At 39.9% G+C, this 10,948-nt stretch overlaps 1 non-coding gene across 1 annotated transcript; it reads left to right on the top strand.

Annotated features, from left to right (window-relative positions):
• Nucleotides 1-10,382: 10,382 nt before the first annotated feature.
• LOC121993426 lies at nt 10,383-10,488 on the top strand. The gene has a single exon (XR_006115271.1). It is a non-coding gene; the product is annotated as a small nucleolar RNA R71 (small nucleolar RNA).
• Nucleotides 10,489-10,948: the final 460 nt, after the last annotated feature.

The raw sequence follows: 10,948 nt of genomic DNA, 5'->3' as shown, positions 1-10,948 counted from the left end.
TCAAAGGCAAAATAGTCCGCCCAAGCTGGAATATTAGGCGACTGAGCCACAACAGGGAGCGCTGCAATTACCGGGTGAGCCATCTAGAATGCCCGAACCAACACATCCCGAGATGACAACGGCTTAGAAGGAGGAAATCTCGATAGACCTTGGAGTGCAAATTACTTGCAACCATACAAAGCCTAACAAGTACGCCTATAATTTATCCATATATTTCATTTAATTTTTGGATATAATGAAAAAATGCAGGCATCTAATCATTAATCAATACATACATTTGCTAGAATGGACCAAGCGATTCTCCTCTCGAGCGTGCTTCCCCGGCTCATAGATACTCGATCGAGGACCTTAAGGAGTGACCGGCCTGACTTCCTTAAGGGGAGCCGGAGACTTTAAACCCTTAGCAGTTGAGCGTGCTTCTTCAGCTTAGTATTATTCGAGCGTGCTTCCCTCGCTCAGAGATAGTCGATCGGGGACCTTAAGGAGTGATCGACCTGGCTTCCTTAAGGGGAACCGTAGACTTTAAACCCTTAGCAGTTGAGAGTGCTTCTTCCGCTTAGTACTATTCGAGCGTACTTCCCCCGCTCAGAGACAGTCGATCGAAGATCTTAAGGAGTGATCGGTCTGGCTTCCTTAAGGGGAACTGGAGACTTTAAACCCTTAATAGTTGAGCGTGCTTCCTCCGCTCAGTACTATTCGAGCGTGCTTCCTCCACTCAGTACTATTCGAGCGTGCTTCCCCTGCTCAGAGATAATCGATCGGGGACCTTAAGGAGTGACTGACCTAACTTCCTTAAGGGGAACCAGAGACTTTAAATCCTTAGCAGTTAAGCGTTCTTCTTCCGCTCAGTAGTATTCGAGCATGCTTCCTCCGCTCAGAGACAGTCGATCGGAGACCTTAAGGAGTGACCGACCTGACTTCCTTAAGGGGAACCGGAGACTTTAAACCCTTAATAGTTTGAGCGTGATTCCTCCACTCGGTAACGGTTAACTAGGATATCTTGAGAAGAGAATGGTTTGGCTCTCGTCGAAATAGCTGGAGATTTTATATTCTAAGAAAATTCAAATTCGCTCGGGAATACATTCTCAACCGAAATATATCAACTTTTTGGCTTCCAGGCATTAATTTAGGTTCGCTCGGGAATACATTCCCGATCGAAATACATTAACTTCCTGGTCTTCGGGTATTAATTCAAATTCATTCGAGAATACATTATCGAAAGAAATATATCAACTTTCTGGGTTCCAGACATTAATTCAGATTCGCTCGGGAATACATTCTTGACCAAAATATATCAACTTTCTGGCCTTCAGGTATTAATTCAGGTTCGCTCAAGAATACATTCCCGACCGAAATACATTAATTTCCTGGCCTTCAGGTATTAATTCAAATTCGTTCGGGAATACATTCTCGACCAAAATATATCAACTTTCTGGCTTCCAGACATTAATTCAAATTCGCTCGGGAATACAATCTTGACTGAAATATATCAACTTTTTGGCCTTCAAGTATTAATTCAGGTTCGCTCGGTAATACATTCCCGACATAAATACATTAACTTCCTGGCCTTCAGGTATTAATTCAAATTCACTCGAGAATACATTCTCGATCGAAATATATCAACTTTCTGGCTTCCAGACATTAATTCAGATTCACTCGGGAATACATTCTCGACCGAAATATATCAATTTTCTGGCTTCCAGACATTAATTTAGATTTGCTCGGGAATACATTCCCGACCGAAATATATCAACTTTCTGGCTTCCAGGTATTAATTCAGGTTCGCTCGGGAATACATTCCCGACCGAAATACATTAACTTCTTGGCCTTCAGGTATTAATTCAAATTCGCTCGGGAGAACATTCCCGGCCGAAATATATCAACTTTCTGGATTTCAGATATTAATCCAGGTTCACTCGGGAATACATTCTAGATCGAGATACATCAACATTTTGACCTCCTCGTATTAATTCAGATTCGCTCGGGAGGACATGCCCGACCGAGATATATCAATACTTCGGCCTCCTCTTATTAATTTAGATTCGCTCGGGAGGACATTCCCGACCGAAATGTGATAATATTCTGGCCTTCTCATATTAATTTATATTCGCTCGGGAGTACATGTCTGATCGAGATATATCAATACTTCAGCCTCCTCATATTAATTCAGACTCGTTCAGGAGGGCATTCCCGACCAAAATGTGATAATATTCTGGCCTTCTCATATTAATTTATATTCGCTCGGGAGTATATGCCTGACCGAGATATGTCAATATTTTGACTTTCTCATATTAATTCAAATTCGCTCGGGAGGATATTCCCGACCGAAGTATGGCAATATTCTGGCCTTCCCATGTTAATTCAGATTCGTTCGGGAAGACATTCCTGACTGGAATGTGGCAATACTCTGGCCTCCTTGTATTAATGCAGACTCGCCCGGGAGGACATTCTCGACCGAAATATGATAATATTATGGCCTTCTCATATTAATTTGTATTCGCTCGGGAGTACATGCCCGACCGAAATTTGACAATATTCTGGCCTCCTCGTATTAATGTAGATCTGTTCAGAAGTACATTCTTGAACAAAATATACTATGTTCAGATCTGCTTGGGAGCATATCCCCGACCGAAATGGCATAACCCTTTGATTCTTACATATGAAGCTTGACCAAAGTACAAAAGTGGATGAAATCCTTTATACCAACATGGTTCACTCTAAAAGGATACAAAGTTCGCAAGAAACAAGTAAGTGTTGATTTATACCAATATATTTTCAAGTGGAAACAATAAGGAAAAACGCTTATGTTTAATCACTTGACCCATTACATACCCGCCTATGGGGTTGCATGGTTTCGGGACCACCTCGTTAAAGCACCTACCCTTTACCTCTTCTCTGTTATAAGTAAAACAGGAACAAATTAGAAAAGGGAGAAGTGTCAAAAGACAATGAACCATAAAGCAAGGGTAGTTCTCTGGGCTAACAAACTTAAAGATCGGTAGGCGAACAAGTAAGTATCACCTCTCGAATATGCGCCTATCGTACATACAAATAACTACTCTATATTCATTTCTGATACCATAATTGTCACATGTCTACTTTAAAAACCTGCGAATATATCTAACATGCTATGATTAACACATGCCTGCTTTAGAGATTAGCAAGTGTATTTACCGTAGTCTGAGATATATATATATATATGCACCAAGTCACGAGCCAGTAATGTTTTTGCGGCACAAGGCTCACCGAGTGATGGAGAGCAAGCACCCATAGTTTGTCTTACAACCAGGTCAATGTTCGCTCCCGCAAGTGTACGAAAATGTCGCAAGTAATATAAAAGATTATCGTATCCACAGGGACTGGAATAAGCACTAGAAATATCTCAAAGCGAATTAGCTAAACAACTAATCAATTGGTTTCAAATGCTAAGGATGAAAAAATAAATCTAAAATGAAAGATTAACAAACAAGAGTTTGGGGTTTGAGTTATGATAAAGGGAGGTTCTAGGAGTTTTGGTTTCTTTGTAGGATCTCTTTAATGTATATGGTTTACCAATTCTTATTTCTCAATTGTCTAATATTTGTAGAAGGTTGTCGGTTCTTTCTTGCAATAGATAACCGGCTTAGGACTGAAAAATATACCTAAATATGATCAATTAGATATGAACCTACGTTGTCCTTACACAGGATTGCACCTATTACTATGCTTCCCTCGGATACCAACATAGAAGTTCATAGCTTCTTAACCCATAAAGATACAAGGATTGAATCATAAAATCTATCCTACCCTCTTGAATATTCTCATTTTCCCTTCAAGGTTATCCCTCAAACGTCCTTACACGGGCTTGCACCTGTCACGTGGATCCCTCGGAAAATCGAGTGAGGGTTAATCTCTACAAAGTCCATAAGATATCCAAACAATCAATCAAGAATGTGAATTAAGCCCTAATCACAATTAATCATTCAAGATTCAATCGATACAAACTAGGCACATCATAGAAACAAAGAAATGGCAAAACCACAAGAGTTTACATCAATTAATCTCACAAATACTCCCTCCATCCTAGAACAACAAGATCTACTCCATGAAACGAAGAAAGAAAACCAAAGATAAGAAGATTACAAGCATTTCTTCAATCCAAATCCAAGAAGAGGAAAGAAAGAAAACTTATCTACAAAATAGCTCCATCTTCGGATCCAATCCTCGCTCCCGGAGTCGAATTCGCCTAGATCTCCCTTTAGATTGCCAAAAAATCCTCCCAAGAATGGAAGGAATCCACCAGATCTTACTTTCTCCCAAAGGGGAGAAGATCCCCTTTCAAATCTTCAAAGAGGCTTTAAATAGAGGGGGGCTTTCGGGCGCCACACGACCCCGAGGCATGGTCGTGTGAAGTTCACACGGCCAGAGCCTTTCCCCTCTCTGCTATCCATACACGGCCGTGTGGTGTACACGACCGTGGACAACTCCCATCAAGACCTCCAAGAACGACCGTGTAGATCCACACGGCCTGGACTGCCCCAGCTTTTGGAAACCTGGCACGATCGTGTGATGTACATGACCAGAACACTTTTAAGCGCTGGGAAGCCTATACGGCCGTGTGATGCACACGGCCAGGGCCTTCTTGGTCTCTGGAAACTTTACACGGCCATGTAGATCCACACGGCCATGTAAAGATTGAACTCTGATTTGCTTCAAAACTTGGCACGACTGTGTGAGGTTCACACGACCAAGCCTTCTTCCTTTGCTGTTGCTGCCACACGACCTCTAAACTCCACACGGCCAGAGCTCCCTACCAATGCAGGGCCGTGTCTAGTACACGGCCAGGTGCCTTCTCGCTTACTTTACTCATAAGTTTTATCCAAGAATGCAGAATCTTCACCGAATTCGACTCCTGTGTACAGAAAATGTATAAAAGAAGATCTCCGAACAAAGAGTAAATAAGCTAAAAGGAAAACTAGAAGTACAAAAATGCATAGATCAAGCATGCTCAAAGTATGTAAATGTGCGTCAAAACATGCATAAAAGTATATAAAATCTACGCACATCAAACCCCCAGACTTAAACCTTTGCTTGTCCTCAAGCAAAATGCTGCAATCTAAATTCATATGTTCTACAACGCATTCATAAACCCTAATGCACTTTCCTAACTCTATCAAAGAGTTCCAATAACAAGCATAATCATGGAAACAAATCAAGTATGGCTCAAGCTTAAGTATCCTGTGCACAGTGTAAAAGTAACTCAAAAACCCTTTAAGTTTCAATCTATGTCCTAGTCAAGTCATCATCAAATTTGAATTCCTAATGTTTCCGGTGAAAGACAAGTAACCAGTGATAGGCACTTACTTGCCACTCACTTGGTTCATATTTATCAATCAACTCAAGGTCTCAAAGGTGTGCTCAATCTCAAGAGAAGCTAAGCAGTCATTTCCCCAGTAACCTAACTCGGTCTCAAAGGAGTGACTTGCTAGATTCCACTCATGACAACTATTTTTTATATCCCATATTCACTTTTTTTTTCATTGCTTTTTTTCAATTTTTTTTCATAAGCATTTGCATTGTGCAAATCTTATTTCACAAGTGTACTTTAAGCACAAATGTTGGGATATTTTGATTTTTCCAAATGAGCTTTCATGAGTTGAGCCTCATCCAGTAACCAAAATGAAGTTTGAAAAATCACCATGGAAACCAAGTACTAAGCAAACAAGATGAATCATGACTATTTCAATGATATCAACCATTCAAGCATCAAGTCAAAGTGTAGTGAAAGTAAGATTCTTAAGGTCAAGCCAAGACTAAAACTCATCTCCATATGATTCTTAGCTTATTTCATGCTACCCAAGATAGAAAAAAGAAGTACATAAAGCTTACTACTAGCATCATTTACAACATCATGAATCTAGATAATGAACGTGCTAACATTTTATCTTGAAGACAAGAAAGCATAAAAGTGAAGATTGATGTTCTCAAGATGTTTGCCAAAATTATTTCAAAAGATAATCAAATGACTATCAAAACAAACACTCAAGAAAGACAATCAAAATAGAATGCAAAACAAAAACTACACATGCAGAAAACAAGAAAACAATCAAAAACTGAAACAAAAAAAAATCAGGTTTGACACCCCCCCAGACTCAAACTTTTCATCGTCCCGATGAAATCAATATGGTGGAGGTGGAGGTGGAGGTGGAGGGGGATGAGGAAAAGGGTGCCTACGACGTGGCTGACCAACGGGGAAACTAGGGAAACCTGGAGTTTCACTCAGGACTATATGATACTCAAACAAAGCATCAACTTGTTGGCTAGTGACACTCATGCTTTGCATAAAGTCTCTCATTCTAGCTTGATCAGTATCATAATCCTGGACAAATTCGACCACTTGACCCTGAAAATTCCTTGTGAACTGAAAGTGCTCTTGTACTTCTCTAAACTGATTATCTGATAAAGAGAAGCGGCCTTCCAACATTCTTCGTTGGGCATCATGCTTCTCGTGGAGCGATTCTAGAGAAGTACGAAAATTAGAAAAATCAAATTTGGAGGAACCCGTACCATAAGCAAAAGAATGCCTAGCAGGATCCGGATGTCCGGAAGGCTGCGGGTATCCAGATATTGAGGGTTCAATGTGTGGCTCTGTGTCTCCGGATATAGAGGGAACATATTCGGGATCGATATCGATGATTACTCAATTAGCAGGGTTATGAATAGACGTTCGTCCGGGACAAGGGAGAGGTAGAGAAAAACCATTCCTCCTAGGAAATGCAAACACATTCTCATCCCGAACAATCATTTTCATGGCAAGACATGCATCAATGTCTATCATGTCATTGCCATGAATTATTTTCATCCCATCTAAATCAAGATCTAAATTATAAGTTATTCGGGTAATCAATCCACCAAAGACAATTGATCCCGACGATGCCCTTGCGGCTCTTAACAAGGTTTGTACAAAATGAAAACCAGAATCGAAATCGACCTTATAAAACATGGCCCATAAAGCATAAAGCTCTATCTTTTTACTACCCCATCACTCTCTCCCCTACCAAAAAATAGTTTTGCTCATAATTCTATGTAGGTACCTAAAAATGGGGTTTTGCATATGAGAAGCCTTAGCTCTTGAAGGCTCATAAGGTTGATCCAATCCAGTTAATGCATTACAAAAATGATTCCAATTAAACCTTGAATCAAACCTACGAGGGCTACCGGTAGACAATCCAAAACAAGAATTAAAATCACTAAATGTCCATTGAAATTCTTGATTCATCAATCTAAATGAAAATTTTCCAATATAATCATCCTCGTTAGTAAAATGGACATCTAATGAACTTAAAAACTCCAAAACAAGATGAGGATATGTAGGCAAATGTGTGTACATAATATCACCCCACTCTAAAAACCCAATCAACAAATCTACATCTTCCCTAATTCCAAGCATATCAAGAACAGTTGGGTCCATATACCAAGTACACACAATCTTTCTATTGACAAGAATTGCAAATCTAGTAATTTGATCATCATTTCTAAATACAATATGAATTCATTGTCATTACCTTCGTTGTGTGATGTCCTCTTTCCTTTGCCCTTCATCGTTTGTTTTCCTTTATCCCTAGATGGTTCCTTCCCTTTATTTCCACTGGATCCACCACCTCCTTTATGAACTTACTTCAAAAGATTAGACATCTTGTTGAGTTTAGATGAGGGAAGGGACTATTTAGGGTTAGAGAAGTAAGATCTCAAAGAAACAAATTTTTGAAGAACAAGATCTGAGGTTAGGAGAACAAAGATCTTGAGTGTTGGAGAGGAAAAGAATCTTGATCTAAGAGAGTTTGAGGAAAAGGTTGAAGAAAAGAGGGATTTTAAAGAGATTGAGAGAAAAGAAGATGTTTTAAGAGAGGTGGGTGTGTGCAGGACATGGCCAAAACCTGGCCATGTAAGGAGAACACGGCCTCTTAAGGGCTTCTCCACACGGGTCGTGTAGATCTACACGACCCCTCCCTTTTCCTCCTCGGCTTCACTCACACGGCCGTGTCTGGGACAAGGCCACATCCTTCTTCTTCTCGGCTTTCTTCACACGGTCGTGTCTGGAACACGGCCTTCTGAGTTCTCTTCTCTGGATTTGGCACATGGCCATGTTTGGTACACGGCCGATGCAAGCTTTTGCTCTGATTTCTCCACACTGCCGTGTCTGGAACACGGCCGAAGAACTCTCCTTCTCTGGATTCTTTGCACGGCCATGTCTGGTACACGGCCCTGCTCCCTTCCTTCTCTGCAGACTTCACACGGCCGTGTCTAGTAGACACGGCCAGGTCATCTTCCGTCTCTGCATCCTTTGCTTGGCCGTGTACAACACACGGCCATGCCCTGTTTTACTCCATTTGATGTTTATTCTCCTAATCCACTTCTCCAATACTTCCATGCCCATGAGTAAGTCATGGCCAGCTCATAGAAGTAGATTTTAACCTGAAAACAAAGCTAAAACATAGTGAAAACAAAATAAAGATGAAAATACAAAATTCAACTAACAAAAAGAACCCTTGGGTTGCCTCCCAAGAAGCGCTTGTTTAGGGTCTTTAGCTCGACCAATCCAACTTATTCTTCTCGTTTCCTTGCCCTCGGAGGGCAGACATATTTTTCATTTTTGTTGGGAGTTCTCCTCCCAACATCCTCCACCAAATTGTTCTTTTCATTAGGTGACCTTCCATGAGGATGGAAATTCCATTCCTCAAGTTTGTAAATGCTTGCCCTGCTACAAGCATTTAAAAGAGAAGAAACATGGTTAGAGACATTAGATAAATCATACTCCAACCGTTCCTTACCAATTACCAATGACAACTTATGATTTTTAACATCAATAATTGCTCCAGCTGTAACAAGGAATGGTCTTCCTAATATGATAGGAATTTTGGGGTCCTCTTCCATATCCAACACAAAAAAATCTGTGGGAATAATACTCCCACCAACTTCTACTGGCACATCTTCAATAATACCCATAGGGTACCTGCAGGAATGATCAGCAAGTTGTAGTGTCATAGTAGTAAGTTTAATGTTTTTGAGACCTAACTTATTACAAATTGAATAGGGAATGAGGCTAACACTTGCTCCCAAATCACAAAATGCTTTTTCAATGAATTCTGTTCCTATATTGCAAGGAATATAAAAGCTCCCTGGATCCTTCAATTTCGAGGAAGTGTTCTTCACCAAAAGAGCGCTGCATTCCTCAGTTAGTGCAATGGTCTCTACATCTCCTCTCTTTCTTTTATTTGACATGATGTCCTTTAGGAATTTGGCAAACTTTGGCATTTGAAGAATAGCATCTATAAGAGGAACTTCAACACATATCTCTTTAACCTTCTCCAAAAATTTGTCAAATTCTTCATCCTTTTTAATCATATTGAGTCTTTGGGGAAAAGGGATAACTTTGCTCTGATGGTTCAGTGGAAGAGTCTCTTCAACCTCAATGGTATTCTCCTCATTATCAAAAATCTGACTAGGTGTAGGAGGAGAGAGCTCTTCTTCATTTTGCATCCCTTTTTGAGCAGTCACTTGGGGATTTCCCAAGGTCCGTCCACTCCTAAGCTCAATTATGTTGCAATGCTCCATAGGATTTACATAAGGTTTTCCAGGAAGTTGTCCTGATGCTCTAGAAGATGAGGAAGCTAGCTGGGCAATTTGGCTATCCTGAATCTTTTGATGCTTTTCAAAATTATCCATTCTCTGAGTAAGCTTCAATAGATCCTGCTTCATTTCATTTTGATTGGAGATAATTTCTTCAAACATCTTTTCAATTTTGGATGTAGGAAAGCCTTGAAAAGATTGTTGCTGAAAATTTTGTTGCCCAGATTGAAAATTTCGTCTTGCCCCCATAGATGGTCCTTGATCCTGATTATTTCTGTAAGAGAAATTTGGATGATTTTTCCATCCAGGGTTGTAAGTATTTGAGTATGAGTTTTTCTGTCTTTGATTGAAACCCATGATTGCATCGCATTGCTCTAATTGATTAATTTGTGCAGTGATAGCTCCCAATGGACATGAGTCATGAATGTTCTGAACTCCCACATACTTCACAAGATATGGCAATGGCATTTACCATATTTGAACTAGTCCCCATATTCTCAAAAATTTTTGTAAGAGCATTAAGTTTTGCAACCAATAAAGTCACTACATCAACATCAAACTTTCCTGATGTTTTTGTTATTGGGTTTATTGAAGGATGACCACCACTTCTTTCATTTGCCCATTGATGATGATTTTGTGCTACACTCTCTATGATTTCCTCAGCTTTATCCAAATTTTTATTCATGAGTGCCCCTCCAGCAGCTGAATCAAGGGACACTTTGGTATGATAATTAATACCATTATAGAAAGTATGCAACACTAACCATCTTTCCAAATCGTGGTGAGGACATTGTCTGAGCATACTATTGTATCTATCCCAAGCTTCAAATAGAGATCCTGAGTCAGCTTGTTTGAAACTTGCAATCAAATTCCTCATATGAGCAGTTTTACTTGGGGGATAGAATTTATCAAGGAATTGTTGCACACATTATTCCCAAGTGGTGATACTGTTGGGAGCCAAAGAATTCAACCATTGCTTGGCCCTATCTCTCAAAGAAAACCCAAATAATAATAACCGCACTGCTTCTGAAGGAACATCATTCATTTTCATTGTCCCACATATTTCATAAAAGACCTCTAAGTGTTGATTAGGGTCTTCATGTGGTCCTCCGCCAACTTGATTTTGCTGCACCATGGAAATAATTACAGGTTTGATCTCAAAATTATTTGCCTCCACTGAGGGTCTTGAAATACTAGATCGAAAACCCCTAACATAAGGTGCTGCATAATCCTTTAGTGGTCTATTAGTCATGTTCAAATGCTCTTATTCTTCAATTTGTCTCTGCAGAATTCTTCTTCTATGAAATGTTCTATCAATTGGAGGGTCAAGAGGAAAAAA

Source organism: Zingiber officinale, chromosome 6B, assembly GCF_018446385.1.
Source record: "Zingiber officinale cultivar Zhangliang chromosome 6B, Zo_v1.1, whole genome shotgun sequence".
NCBI classification, from domain to species: Eukaryota; Viridiplantae; Streptophyta; class Magnoliopsida; order Zingiberales; family Zingiberaceae; genus Zingiber; species Zingiber officinale.
Note: the sequence above shows the minus strand (reverse complement) of the source record. Positions and strands in the feature narration are given on the sequence as shown.